The sequence below is a fragment of the Clarias gariepinus genome, chromosome 21 (genome assembly GCF_024256425.1).
Source record: "Clarias gariepinus isolate MV-2021 ecotype Netherlands chromosome 21, CGAR_prim_01v2, whole genome shotgun sequence".
NCBI classification, from domain to species: domain Eukaryota; kingdom Metazoa; phylum Chordata; class Actinopteri; order Siluriformes; family Clariidae; genus Clarias; species Clarias gariepinus.
Window position 1 is genome coordinate 3,103,907 of NC_071120.1, and position 15,869 is coordinate 3,119,775.

The 15,869-nt window shown below is 35.9% G+C and overlaps 2 long non-coding RNA genes across 2 annotated transcripts; both read right to left on the minus strand.

Annotated features, from left to right (window-relative positions):
- Positions 1-4,118: 4,118 nt before the first annotated feature.
- Positions 4,119-5,858, minus strand: LOC128509219 (uncharacterized). Its single transcript, XR_008356020.1, has 3 exons — positions 5,776-5,858; positions 4,898-4,944; positions 4,119-4,248 (listed from the first exon to the last, which is right to left on the minus strand). It is a non-coding gene; the product is annotated as an uncharacterized LOC128509219 (long non-coding RNA).
- A 2,704-nt stretch (positions 5,859-8,562) lies between these two features.
- LOC128509222 (uncharacterized) lies at positions 8,563-9,918 on the minus strand. The gene is made up of 3 exons (XR_008356023.1): positions 9,847-9,918; positions 9,069-9,141; positions 8,563-8,663 (listed from the first exon to the last, which is right to left on the minus strand). It is a non-coding gene; the product is annotated as an uncharacterized LOC128509222 (long non-coding RNA).
- Between the last annotated feature and the right edge of the window lie 5,951 nt (positions 9,919-15,869).

Consider the following 15,869-nt stretch of genomic DNA (forward strand, 5'->3'; position numbering starts at 1 on the left):
CCTGCGACCCGTACCTGAGTGGGCGGAGCCCCCCGGTTCTGTTCTAATCTGTAAGCCTAAGCTTTAACTCGACACCTAGATAGGGCATAAGCATGATACTTCCATTTAGGTTGTGTTTCAAATCGCGATTTCGTACTACACTAAATTTTTATTAAATCAGCTGATAAAAAAATTTTCTTAAAACGACTTAAATTTACACAACAGCAGGTTAACTAAATTCTAGTTACGATTATAAAAGTCAACACGAACGTATTATAAAACAATAGAAAACTATAAATGTGCACTAATTATACTTGGCCTTGCTGCTATCCGTAGGCAACGAAAACGCCTAGATAGTTTGTAGCATCAGCGCCGCCATTTTGGGCGTGTTCCAATCCCCAAAACAGTTACATGAGTAAACTTGGAGACGCTGCATGTAACTGCATCAGAAATAAACAGACTATGACTTAACGTTGTCGGTTGCTGACATTTAAGCTTACGATTCAGAAAGAAAATATTCCGAAATTAACGCAACGTGTTTTGTTAGTAATTTGTAGGCCTTTATATAATAACAGTGTGGAAAGAGATTCGCGAGTAAACACTTTGGCTCCGTCTTGTGGACGCTGCATGTAACTGCATAAAAAAAACACCACGCCGTTGTCCGCTGCTGACATTTTAATTTAAGATTTGGGAGATTGATAATCCTATAATTAACTTGTAAACGTGTTTTGTTCGTAATTAGTAGGTCTTCATATATTAATAACTTTTTAATATACTTAATTTTATAGTCATCTATTTTTTATTCTGTTTTTTTGTTTCTTTAAGTCATTGTTTTTAGAGTGATGTTTTAATGATTAAAAAAGTTGTAGATTAAATTTAAAGGTCATTCTTGTTTCATTAAATAGTCATTTTATTTCCCCAGAGGATGATGGAGTCTGTTTCTTTTCTTAGACTTAGGGCTAAAAAGTACAGAAGCTCGTCATTTATATCCAGATGTGGGTAGTAATGACTTATATTTACTCGGTTACATTTACTTGAGTAACTTAAAAAAAAAAACTTCTCTGAGTAGTTTTACTGCTGCATACATTTTACTTTTACTTAAGTAGATTTGTGAAGAAGAAACGCTACTCTTACTTCGCTACATCCGGCTACACTCGACTCGTGAGCGTTAGTGATGTTCCTTGTTAATTATTCATATAAAGCAATCTTCCCGTTAATGTGCGTGTGTGTGTGTGTGTGTGTGTGTGTGTGTGTGTGTGAGAGAGAGAAACTTAAATAAGAGAGGAGGAGGGGTTACTGTGTACAACAAGAAGAGGGAGTGGGGGTCTGATTCCTCCTCTTATGAAGGTAAAACAGTAGCAAAACCCAAGAGCTTGCAAATTTGAATGTGAGAACTTGTAAACTGAAGTAAAGCGCAAAGATAAATGTGTAGTACACAATTGTGCCTGTCATTTTGTTTATGTGAATGGTACTTTACACATTTTGTCACTATTAATCTGCAACTTCGAATTTTAAACACAGGTGTTCTGAGTATTGTCTATGTGTGCAAATCGATAGATGCAGCTTTTCACATCAGAGCTGTGAGTATAAATGTCAACTTACAAATACAAATATTAATTTTACAAGTTCTTACATTCAAATTTGCAAGCTCACGGGTTTTGAAACTGTTTTACCTTCATATCCTCTCCTCTTATTTTAGCTCTACTGTAAGGGTCCACCACCAGAGGTCACTGTTTTTTATTTGTAGTTTTTGTTGGCTAACTCAGTTTCCCAGAAGGCACCTTGGTCAGGTGGTGCAAGTGCTCTTTAGTCTGGGAAACTGGGTCGAGCATTATTGGTATCACCACTGTCATTTGTGTGGGCATTTTGGTCTTTGTTTAGTTTATTTTGATTTTAGTTGTGTTGACTGGGGCTCTTTTATTGGCAATGTTTCTGTGTATGTTCTGTGGGTCTTTGTGTGTGGAGCTGATTCAGTCCTGTCTTAGGTGTATGTATGTACTGTTTCTTGTTCCCTTGTTTTCATGTGTGTTTAGCTAGAACAGGTAAGTAGATACAGTAGGTGTGTGTTTGGCTAGAAGTGTGTGTAGCTAAAATCTAGGTTAAGCTAACTAGCATGCTTCTAGCCATAGCCCCTTGTGTCTCTAGCTATTCTGTGTTTCCTGTCTGCCTAGTGTCCCAGTGAGCTTGGCCTTGGGATATCTCCCAGCCTAGCCACTGGGTATCCCTTGTCTCTGTGTTTCTGTGCCCCAATTCCCTAGTGTGTGTTGAGCTATTAGGTAAGTGTAGTTTAGTGCATGTTGGGGCTGAAGACATGTTTAGCTAGGTGTATGTGTAGCTGACTGCCATGGTTAAGAGCAATCTTAACCATGTTTAGCTAAAAGCCATGCCTAGCTGACTGCCATGTCTTTAGCCCTAGTCCCGTCTCCCTCTAGTCTCTATGTGTCTCCCTCTAGTGTCCAGTTTTAGCTCCATGCATAGTTTGTGTGTCCTGTTATGTGTCTGTCCTCCCTTTGCATGTGTCTCGCCACAGGATGTGTGTTTGTCCTCCAGTCTGTGTCCTGCCAGAGAGTCCTTGTTAGCACAGAGTTCAGTATTGTTTGAGTTTGGTTGTTCCTTTGTTTGTGTCTTTATTTATACTTTGTGTTGACTGTTCATTAAAGACCTTTTTTTTTTTTTTTTTTTTTTTTTTTTGCCTCTATTCTCTCTTGGCCCACGGTGATCAACACCTGCCTTTACACCCAGATCGTGACATCTACACACAGTGCCTGCGCGAATGAAAGGAAACACTTATCTGTCAGGATTTATGTTTACTTTTTTGAAAGGTAAATGCAGGTTAATTTGTTTTAAATTAAATTTCTACAAAAATGTAAAAATTGGACATTATGATCAAAACAGTTACTCAGTACTTGAGTATCTTTTCACCGAATCCTTTTTTTTTTTTTTTTTTTACTCTTGAGTATTTTGGATGACTACTTTTAACTTCTACTTGAGTATTTTGAAGTACAGTTACTCTTACTTGAGTACAATTTTTTGGTTACTTTACCCACCTGTTTATATCACTGATATATATTTTATGTTAAATGACCAAGTTACTGGATTTACCAAACATGATCATTAGCAAAAGAGTTTTAATGTGAGCACATTTCTAAAATTTAAATGAGTTTTTAGCAAAGAAAACTTTGATAGAGAAACATGTTATCTGCTGATTGTGATATTGTCCATTGATGTACATTTAGAACAGAAACTGAAACAGACTTGTGACTGCATGGTAAATGACACAGAATCATTATAAACAGTATTTTGTGGACTGGATGGTTTTATTCACAGATGGTTCGAAATAAACCCTACACAGCATTAACAATGAAAAAGAGATTAGATGTCAATGTCTTTTCCAATCTTTTCTTCTGAATATCAACCCACATAAACTTATGAACCTCAGGTGTCCACAGTTCAGGACACAACACTCTAAAAAATAAAACTGTGCTGTACTCAATTTTTTGGTGAAACATTTTTACACTTAAAAATATTGAGTAAATATAAAAAAATATAAAAATCATGTAAAATATACTTCAAGAATTGAGTACAGGTCAGTAAAAAAAAATTAAGTAAACCTAAATAACTATATTTAGTACAATGATGTACAAAATTGAGTAAATGTAATGAAAATTAGAAGTTAATGAAAAGTGAAAATGAGTAAAATAATTGAGTAGATAAAATTGAAGGTAGAAGAAACTGAAAATTATACTATTATTTAATAAACAAATGTTCTTCATTTACTAAATATTTTAACTGAATGAAAAACAATACACACATTTTCATTTTAATTAAACATTTATTTGCCAAATTTGACAAGACATGAAGTCTAAACTCAACATGGTTTACTTTGCAAATGACATGTAACAAGATCATAAACAAAGAGCTGAATTTATGTTATTAGTAAACAGTCTCAGAAACAATACTTATGCCACAAGTATTATACAGTTAACATGTGGAAAGTAGACTTTTGTATTAGAATCTAATGAGTCACATTTTACTTCTGAAAGATTGCACACCTTCACACTTCAGTTTCCTGCAAACTGTGGGATCCATGTAAATGTGTGTGCAGACCTTCTCAGGTCTTAAAGAAGCAATGACTAAATGTCTAAATGAAGACAGGACACTAAATATCCATGACCAACAGTACCATGCTTCACTCCATAATGATCGAAATTCCTTTTGATGATGCGACAAATGCACACAGTTTACACCGCCATCCCATAATGCTGGCACCTAAAAAAGGAACAATAGTATACAAATAAGTACAAGTGTGACTATTAATATAAAGTCTACCAGACTGGTAAAATAGTACTTCTGTTCAAATACATACTTTTTGGACTAATATACATCATCACACAGATCTACCAGTGGTGTTTAAGTCAAAGCGCGACTTGTGATGAAAATTCTCTAAAACGAAGACGTAAAACTGATTTGATTTTACGTAGCCCATTGCTGGTAAAATTCCGGTGAACATTTCAGTGGAATGCTTTTACACAAAACGGACTGCTTTGATCACCAAAGGCATTTTGCTCTTACAGAACAATGCACAACCTCATACATAGAAAAAAATATATAGAGAGAAATAAAGGGGGTGTTCTGTTATTCTGCACAATCAATGGTCCCGCTCTGACTTGAACGTCCCTTGTACATGTTTTTGTCCCTTGTATAAAAATGATACCCAACTTTATTTATGCATGACTACCAACTATATCAATTTTTTACTTTGATTAATGGAAAATCTAGTATACTCGAGTGGAAAACTTGTATAGTCTAGACTTATTATAGGTAAAGTGAAATATTTCAAGCCTTGTTTTAATTTCTATCTTTGATTCAATGGTTACACATTTAATACTTCTGTAACATTGAAAAAGTTGACATTTACCTCCTGTTTTATCTCCATTCAACTTCTCTTCATTAGTGGTGTTGGTGCTGTGAAAGAGATATAGAAAATATATAACATGTTTCACACAAACACACAAAATCAATCAGTTTTAGTTTCTTTTACTTACTGTACATATCAGAACATACATAACATTGTAAATATAAATATTTAAATTTCATATTACTTTCTCCCAATTCTAAGTCTGAGAGAAATGTTGTATTTTCACTAAATCTTTATATTTCATACCTTTAGTTACTAGTACATTACTTAGCACATTTATTTTATAACATCTGCTGCTGCGTGCTCAGTGTTTAATCATGTTATAAATACTCATATACAGTAACGTATAAAACACTGCCAGAACCCGGACACTGCACCTCATTTCTGCTGTTTAAACCGAATTTGTTCTGAGTTTCTTCCTTAAAGTGTCGGAGTGAAATGAGCAGACTCGCGGTTCAGTGTGTGAGGTGGACCGGTACACATGCGGTAATTATTTGAACATGTTAGTTTTATATCCCCGCCACAGTGGCGGTTGGCTGCGCAAAATCACCCATTTGGCGGGAGAAATTCAAATATTGCGGCACAACCGCGGCCGCACCGAGAAACCCGGACATGCACGCGCTGCTGCTCGGTGTTAAATCTCTCCTTTTACACCAGAGTTTAAGTGTCTGTATTAACGCCGCTTTAGCTGAGCAGTTTGGTGGTTGGAACAAACAAGCTAAATCACTATGAACCCCAGGACTGGCCTGTTGCTAGCTATCGTTAGCTCTGGAGCTCGGCTGTGACAGGATTCAGAACAGTAACTCACACCCTATAAAGTTGTGTGTGCAGGCAGACAGAGTCATTATTACAGTAACTTGTGTTAGCTGTTTACTCACCAGGATTTGTAAGGAGTGTTCCAGAATGTTCCAGGTGCTTCATGTCCATTCTCACAGCCTTCTTGTCTCTGATGTTACACCAGACTTCCCATGAGCACTTGCACAGGGCAATTTACTCAATTATTTAAGTTTTTGTTGTTAAACATAAATAATGTTGAGTTGGAATGAGTGATAATTGTAATTCTTGAAACTAATCAGTACAATTACTCCATTACCAGATATTTTGATTGAAATGTATCAAAAAATATTAAGTGCATGTTAAAAATATAATTCAGTTAGTCAAATACTGATTTTTACTAGTGAAGTAAACTTAAATTATAGTGTAAATGTAAGACAAAATTAATAGTTGTTTTTTTAGGCATTTATTTTGATTTGTCTAACTCAAACAATCATGTATGTGACTTTTAGAGATTTTATTAAGGTAACATAACCTTTTTATAACTGTGAAATTTACAAGGCCACAGAATCATTTTTTAGAGTGCTCTGTGTGAGGGTACAGGCTTATATACAGTATGTGATTTTAGCATCAATAATGTTTTTCTGCTAACTAAAGCATGCTGCCTTGGAGATGATATTAGTGACATCTCTGTTTCAGTTCGAACAACATATTCCATAATATTTATGAATACATTAATCCAAATATGTTCAGCAGTTAAAACAGAGGTTCTTAAACATTTTACAGCGAAGGACTCCTTCTACTGTAAAACAAACACCTCTGCATACATTTACTTATAGTAGCAACTTATATCTATGTACTGTGAATGGAATGTTCAAGAATAAGAGTATCATAAATTGGCAAATACTTGAAATACACATGTAAACAATGAGTGTGACATTTGAAATACAGTTTAAGAACAGAACAACAGTCTTTCCGTTAATGTGTGTGTGAGTGTTTAAATGAGAGAAGAAAGTTTTAATGTGTAAGATGAGGAAAGGGAGACAGGAGGGGCTGAAAGCAAGAGTCTCCACTTACTCTAGCCCTTTCTCTCTCTCTCTCTCACACACACACACACACACACACACACACATACACAGCGCCTGCATCCACAAAGGGGCACGCTTATCTGCCTGGATTTTTTTTTTTACTTTTTTGGAAGGTAACGTGCAGGTTGATTTGTTTTATTTTTACTTAATATTTTGTATTAATTATTTTTATGTATTTATTTTTTTGGGCTGTGGAACGAATAATTTAATTTTCCATTATTTCCTATGGGAAAATTCAATTTGGTTTACGAGTGTTTTGGAATATGAGTCCACTTCCTAAACGAATTATGCTCGTAATCCGAGGTTCCACTGTATAAGTACACAGGAAAAAGCACACATTTACAAGAGAAAAATAATATACTTACACAGGGAAACTAATATACGTACACAGGAAAAAGTACACATTTACAAGGGAAAAAGCACACACTTAAAAGGGAAAAAGCACACATTTTCAAGGGTAAAAAACACATTTATAAGTGAAAAAGCAAACATTTACAAGGGAAAAAGCACACATTTTCAAGGGTAAAACACAAGTGAAAAAGCACACATTTACAAGGGAAAAAAACACATACTTACAATGGGAAAAGCATACATTTACAAAGGGAAAAATCACACACTTAGAAGGGAAAAAGCACACACAAGGGAAAAAACACATTTACAAGGGGAAAAACACATTTTCAAGGGAAAAAACACACGTACAAGGGTAAAAAACACATTTACAAGAGAAAAAGCATATATTATCAAGGGGGAATTTTTTCTATGTGTATGACGTTTCCCTTGTGAATGTGTTTTTCCCCCCAATAATTTTAATGCTGAAACTCTTTCGCACAATATTCTATTTTTTTTAGATAAACGGCATTTCAAATGACACACTCATTGTTTACATGTGTATTTTAATTATTGGACAATTTATGATACTCTTATTCTTGAACATACATTCACAGTACATACAGTAGATATACGTTGCCACTATTTATAAGCCTACATATTTTTAAATAGTTGGTGTTTTTATGCAACCCATTGCAGTGTATGTGACAAATAAAATTTGAATTTGAATTTGATTAAGCTGTTAAACATGACACCCTGGTTATGTTTGCAGATCACACTTAAAGCATTCAGCTTGTAAATTTATCCCAGATTTCAGCTCATCTTTCCCATGAAACGTCAGGTCAGGTGAGTTGGCTGGCCAATCAAGCAACTAAATGGTCAGTGAAATAGTTGGTGGTAAAGTTTGACCTTGAGGGCTTAAACTCCTTCTGGAAGGTGTAGATGATCATCTTCTGGACAACTTGTTAGGTCAGAAGTCTTCCCCATGATCGAAGTAAAATATTCTAATATTTTGACATACTAAATTTTTGATTTTCATGGATCATTTAATCATTAATCATTTAAATGAAAACAAAAAGTTTTACTTTTTGAATAACATAAAAATTAATTTTTGGAAATGCACTATAAGTAAATGTATGCAGAGGTGCTTGTTTTACAGTTGAAGGAGTCCTTCGCTGTAAAATGTTTAAGAACCTCTGTTTTAACCGCTGAACATATGGCATTAATGTATTCATAAATATTATGAAATATGTTGTTCGAACTGAAACAGAGATGTCACTAATATCTCCAAGGCAGCATGCTTTAGTTAGTAGAAAAACATTACTGATGCTAAAATCACATACTGTATATAAGCCTGTACCCTCACACAGAGTGGAGTAACATCTGATTCTATTCAGTGTCATTTGCAGCAATGCTTTACATGCACTTTAACTGTTTTGCTAAATAATAAGCAAACTAGAAAGAAATACTCAACTATAAATTATATTAAAGACTTTATTTACAAATTAATAAAATACATGTATGTATTGGTGGTGCAAAAAGGCAGAGCATCAAGGGTCCGTCCTCTCCACGACAATCTACAACAGGGGAGAAATAAAGACATGTTAATATAAGTGTCTAGTAAAAAGACTTCATGGTGTTACTATGCAGCTCCATGGCATCTCTGTAATATACATTCACATATGGGTTTATAAGCAAGTTAATATCACTTCATGATGTTTGACATCATATGACATCAGTTTGACACACGCAGGCAGGCACGCACACAAAATTTCATAGAATGCAAGCTTTTAGTAATGCTGTGTATTAAAACCAATTATTTGGTTTTGCTATTAAGGATTGCTGCAAAATTTGGCCCCATCTCCACCATTCATTAACACACACATCATGTCTATGAAGAGAAATGTGTCCCTGTCCCCTGATTAAGATGTGCTCAGTGGTGTTCTTAAAAAAAAGAGGGGTAAATAGTTCTGAGCACTCACCTTCTGCTCAGGATGTAAAGCTGGTGTAGAAATCAGCTGATACACAGGCAGTTGATGATTTACACACAGTTCACTGTGAGAAGAAAAATACACAATCATACATATTATAAGGAGTATAAACATATATTTAATGACTTTATGATAGGATAGATAGAACCTGAACAAAAGCCCCTTTTCTTGACTAATACATACATTGTGTAAGCACATAACTAACTATTCAGAAGATCTCTAGCTATGATAAAACCACTACATTATACAGCAGTATACATTATATGGCACTCAGGAGCTCCAATAAACTACATACAACAATTCGTTAACCATCTGTAACATTTAGCATAACAGGAGCAGCTCAGGGATAATTAGCAATAGTTGATAGGCAACAGTTAATAGTTGCTGCTATCTTAGCTCTTTTAGTAAGCTAGCGCTTAGCATAATTATATTAACTTGCTTATAGATTCATATTTGGAAAGGCATTTTACAGAAACAATAAAGCTAACTGTTTACATCACGTATATGTGTCCAAATACACTATTAAACTAATATATATTAATGAACAAGCTAGTTTCCCCATGCTAAGCACTAGCAGTTGATGTCAGAGGAGCTGATGGTTTACATCAGTGTTTAATGGTCTAAATCAGATAATAATTCTTTTAATCACTGCCATTTACACTCGGCTCGGCAGTTCCCCCAAACACTCCGATAGTATTAACACTGCTACAAAGTTATCATTAGTGCCTAAAACAGTAACATCTGATTAATTTTATATATTAAACATTACCTGGTAAGTGTGTGCAGTTGAAAATTTAGTGAATATTATAACGTTATCACGCTATAATTCACTGTATACTCCATGATGTTAAGTCCTGGAGCTGATATCCGGAAAGGTTCCGTGTTCAGTTATGTTTTGACCCCACTCCCATAGTGCTTTGCGCATTAGCTTTAGCTTTTAGCTTGCAAAATACAGAAGGAAAAAGAGTTCTCACACGGGAAAAAAGTAGTTGCGCACAAACAGGAAAGAGCAGACGGCTACACGGGAAAAAGCACACATTTTCATGGGAAAAAAAGCACATTTATAAGGGAAAAAAAGCACATTCATAAGGGAAAAAGCACACCCCACTAAACATTGGACGTCGGATAGAAGTGCAGATCACGTCTATATTGGGTCTGTCGGTCCATGACCAGTCCTGGACATCTATTCGACGTCCAAACTAGGTCCACTATTTGGACGTCCAACCATGACCCAATTTGGACGTTGTTTTGACGTCATTTTGACGACCTAATCTGGCTTATTTTTTTTTATGTCATTTTGACGTCCAAACTAGGTCCACTATTTGGACGTCCAACCATGACCCAACTTGGACGTCGTTTTGACGTCATTTTGACGACCTAATCTGGCTTATTTTTTTGGGATGTCTATGGCAGTGGCAGTAAATGTGTTTTACAAAATAGTGCCTATCAACATATGATTATACATATGAATACAGATTATTTATAAACAATCAAGATTTATTATCTGTATGTCTATTTATTTATTAGGTAGACCATATATATATATACAGATGGAGCCACGCCAAATAGCCGCGGCCGTGTGAATGGCGTACGAATGGCGTACGGCTGCCCTATGCACGCCGTAGTCCCCCCTCCTTTTTCTTCGAGAAAGGCGTGTCAAGATTTCACAGTAAACACGCCCATTCAAGCCCTATTTATGCATTTACCTGGTTCCACCACTAGATGGCGCTTTGTTCTCAAGGACACGTTAACACAAGCCAGCAATTTAGCTGCGCTGAGTTGCAATCACGTGATTTTAACAACCCGCTCCCACCCCCGCCGAACTGACGCTACCAAACTGCACTAGAGATGAAGATGGCGGCTTAATGGACTATTCGCGGTAAGTGGTGTTTTAATTTATAAAATTTGTTTGGGATTAGTTTACAGTTTATTTCCCAGTTTAGTTTTTTTTATCGGCCATTTTGAAAATCACTGGCAGCACCAGCAGCGGTCAGATGTAACTTTAGATAACTTAATGATCTGTTTACCAGGTCTGGAGTTAACATTACAGCTTACTGTCAGTGTCACAAACTCACAATGTCACTCCTCTTCAACTAAAAAGACACTAAAGCTTCGAAAATACTATTAATGTCCCTATTACAAAAGCTGCACTACCGGATGAAGAGTGTTTGTGCTCTATAAAAATGCCTTTAGAATCTGACCGCGTGCTGTCTGGATAAATTCAGCATTTATTTATTCTTTGGGTAAGAGTTAATATGCAGGTTATTTCTGTGAATATAATGTGATGCAGTTCATGAAGGACACAAGCTGAGGATAGATGTACAGGAGCTCGCGAGCTAAACGCTCATAACCCGGTTTATATTTTTCTCAATTTGGCCGTGACTTTGCGCGGTAGCGCGAGCGCTTAGTTACCGAGATGGATAAAAACTCTGAAGTGTTTATCAGTTTAGGGAGTGTGAGGAGGGGGAGGTGTGTGTGGGGAGGTGTGTGAGGAGGTGTGGGGGGCTTCAGTACTGGGTAAGTTATAGTTTGGCTTCAGAGATGAACTAATATATACGAGTGTTATATCGCCTAACTTATTTGTATGAAAAGCGCATTTTAATTTAATGCAGACGATAATACAGACAGACCGGGGTTAACACTAACAAAGTTCAATGGTTAAAGTTATCCCAGTTTATTTACATTCCAGAATTCCCCAAAACAGTATTTTACACACTCTGTGGTGTAGGTTTACTAATATCTTTTATATTTATTACAACTAGATATTCTGTAAAGTTTATTTATCTTTGTCTTCACTAAATTCTCCTGATGTCGTTAATCAGAGCTCTGCTGTGGAGGACTGGGGGGTCAGACGGATGACGGTTGGCCTTTTGGAGCTACTGGAGGAGCCTGAACAAGCTGTTGAGGGAGCTGTAGGAGGGATGACGTCACAGTGCAACAGCTTTAGAATGATGTTTGGTCAGGTCTACTGTATGTTCTGAACATAGAATTGCAAAACGTCTGATACTTTAGGGGGAAAACAAAGAATTAAACAGTTCCCTCTTTAATATTTTTTAAAAATGATATTTTAATTTAAAAGAACCAGATAGAGACTGATAAGCAGCTGGTGTTATCCGGGTATTTTAATGACCTTTAAGCAAAAATTTAACATGTTTTTACCTGTTTTATACAAATTATTGTTTTACCTTTGACTAGTTTTGGAAGAATAAATTTTATTTTTAAAGTCATCTGTGCGTGTTTTAATTGTTGGGGGATTGTTTGTGTATTTAAAAATACATTTACTTAAACCAACAACTTCAATGTGCAAAAATGGGACCCGACGTTGTTTTAAATAGACAAAGAGTTAGGCTAATAATAATAATAATTATTATTATTTTTATTATAATAATAATAATTATTATTATTATTATTACTGGTTATAGAAACAAATTAAAACAACAGTTAAACACTTGATCATATGTATCTGTGCTAGTTTGTGACTATGTGACCCATAATTTTTTCTCAGTATAAAAGTTTTTTTTTTTTTTAAGAACTCCATTAAAAGAGCAAAGACAAACTTAGAAGGAGTGGAAGGTAAGAAACCTCAGTGGAGAATACTGACTGTGACATGGTGCTAATTACTCTGTGTGTGTGTGTGTGTTTTTGGCGGGGGGAGGGGTACTTCAGACTTACTTGTCTCTGCCCAAATGTTTGTGTTAAAGCAACGGAGAAATGCCGGAGCGCGCGCACACACACACACACACACACACACACACCTCATCCACAAACGCTTTAACTGTTGTCTTGTAAATCGTTGATTAAACCTATGAACACAGCTGTTCAGCATCAGTCCTAAACACAAGCGCAGGGTCTGTTTTTGTCCTTAATTCAAAGACAATATTTTAATAATTTACACAATGATAACATGTTGTTTATGTTTAATGTTTATTTTGCGGGAAAAGGTAATAAGCAATATTTAAATATATAACAAAAATAAAATAAAATAAAACAAACCAGGAAGTAAGTGTTTCATACATTAAGGTGCTGTGTATAACTAAGTGCCCCAACAGACATAGCAACAGTGTAGAGAGTGTGTGCGCTGTGGGGGATTGGAAGGTGAACGAAGATAATCATTTACAAGACAAAAGAAGTTCAGAGGTGTGTTATGCCCTAAAACGCCTCCCCCCCCGGCACGGATTGCCCCCCATTACGCAATCGCTATCTTCAAAGAAAAGCCGCCGCCCCTTTTCATTCAAACGCATTAGCGAGTGTTTTTTCTTTCCCTCCGCTCGGTTTTGTGAACACAGTTGCGTTCAGTAACACGATGGAACCAATTACCTAAACAGCAGCAACAACAACCATTATGATCACACTTTGTTGAATTTATATTGCTTAAATATTTCGCAGCTCTGTCCTCTTTGCATTGCTACGTGTTTATTTACTTCCTTTTCGTATCGCACGTATAATGCACTTTAAAATCGACACTATTAAACTTGGAAATGATATAATATCAAATCAAACATCACGTTATTAAAATTAACGAATTTGTCACTACTCTTCTCTTATGCAGCACGGCTAAAAAGATAATAAAAATTACACCAAAGTGCTCCAGGTTTGGTGTCTGTGAGCTTTTCCTAATCAGAGTTAGACGGGGGGCATTTTGTGGCTGCCCCAGTTACACTCTACTTAGATATTACACAGAGGAGAGTTCATTTCTGTTTTCTTCATCCTAGCTTAATTTCATCTCATGAAATAATAGTAAGTTTTGGAGTTTTGGTATGAGTTCATCTCCCCCGCCAGTGTTGGGACAGGGTAGCATCGTGGCAGGATTGGTGTAACTTTTCTTATCTTTTTAGCCGTGCTGCGTAAGAGAAGAGTAGGGACAAATTCATTACTTTCGTTACTAGACATGGTCTATTTTGTCTGCAAGTGAAATACATCGACACGTTAATAATTTACACCACGATAACATTACTGCAGAAGGATCTAGAGACGTGACTTTGAGACGTTCACAGTATATTCGAACCGTAGACAGTGTTTATTTTGCAGAACATTACAAAACAGCCATGTCCAATAAAACAGTGCATCTTTAATAAGCCGCATTGGTTTCGAGTCAGTAGTAAAATTAACGAAAGACTGAGAAGCCCCGTAAACTTGACCCTGACAATAATAGTCGATCTTATATTTATGTTTATATATATATATATATATATATATATATATATATATATATATATATATATTATTATTTTTTTTTTTTATGTTCGAATTAACGTTTCAGGGTAGCCTATATAATTTGTCTTGTCATCTGTTTACAGCGTTGGCTGATTTTGTGATTGAGACCCATGGGTTACATTGAAATATTTTTTATTAGTAGTAGTAAGCCAGGCTTTAGTAACCTTGGACAAATCACAATATAAGCCCTCTCTCGCGCTCTCTCTCTCTCTCTCTCTCTCTCTCTCACACACACACACACACACGTACACACACGAACAAGTAAAACATGAAATCGCGTAAAACCAAATGAAACTATGGCAAAAATATATAAGCAGTAAAAAATACAGTAGTATCCTGTAGGTGATCCCTGTCCTGATAACAGGCGCTGACCCTCTGGAACTGTTTAGTTCTGTTAATATTGTGTTCAAGTGTGAATGTTTATGGGCATTTAATCTGTCTCTGCCGCCGCATTTATTCACCGTAGTGATAAGTGATTAATGTCCCATCAGATCTTCGATGGGGGAACGTTATGCTGGTTAAATGACTAAAGACATACTGATCCGTATGAACAGATATTTGTTCCAGATATTATGCGCCATTAATCGATTTGTTATGCCAATTTTTGACTATCAGCGAAAAAAACATCAGCGAAAACATCAAAAATATAACGAAAACAAACTCAAGCAGAAGTTAAATTTCAAGCTTTACTTTGCAGTAAAATATTATCTACCAGTGTATTAAACGGAAATAGATAAAAACACCATAATGTAAAATACTCTACATAGCCCGCATTTGTATTCCGTACCTATAACGACTGGTATAGATAAATTACAGATGTTACCGTCTTTAAGTATTATTATGGATGTCGTGAAAAATATTGCAATAAGTAGTTTTATTAATTAATTTAATCATTAATTAAAATAGCATAAGCATCATGGATTGTGTATTGAGGGATTTAAATCTGTTTTATGAATCGTTTTTTATCCCTCTTTTTTACCACATCATCTTTTTATGAAACTATGTTGACGTAAGTTATGTTATATATATTAAATATATTAACCGGCTGCTTGGACACTGCAGTTAACTGAAGCAGTCAATGCTCCATCTGGCGGAATTATACAGCATTGCAACTATCTTTTTAGAAAGCGCATGGGGGCGTTTATGGGGCGGGGCATCGTTAACTACGTTATCGCGGGGGATCACATTCCGTGCACGGATCGATCATGGTCCTGTCACGGTCCTGTCATGGACCTATCATGCTCCAAGTGGCTGTTTGACGTGGCTCCCACTGTAGTTGTCATTTGTGCACTTGTAGTGATCTTCCTACAGAGAAGGATTATTTTTCACACATTGGCACTCATTTGAAGAGTAATGAAACTGTTCCTTGTATGTTTGGGGGTTGTAATTTTCAAACAAATGTATACGGAACATTTCACTCTCACAAGAACAGGAAACACAGTCGACATACATTGAAAGATTTCAAGCCAGACATAGTTAGAAACGCTCGAGTTTCACAAGAATCCTCTTATAATCCTGAGGAAGATGCAGGCAATCAAGATGACTCTGCAGTTGAAGCAGACAGTGCGTGTTCAAATA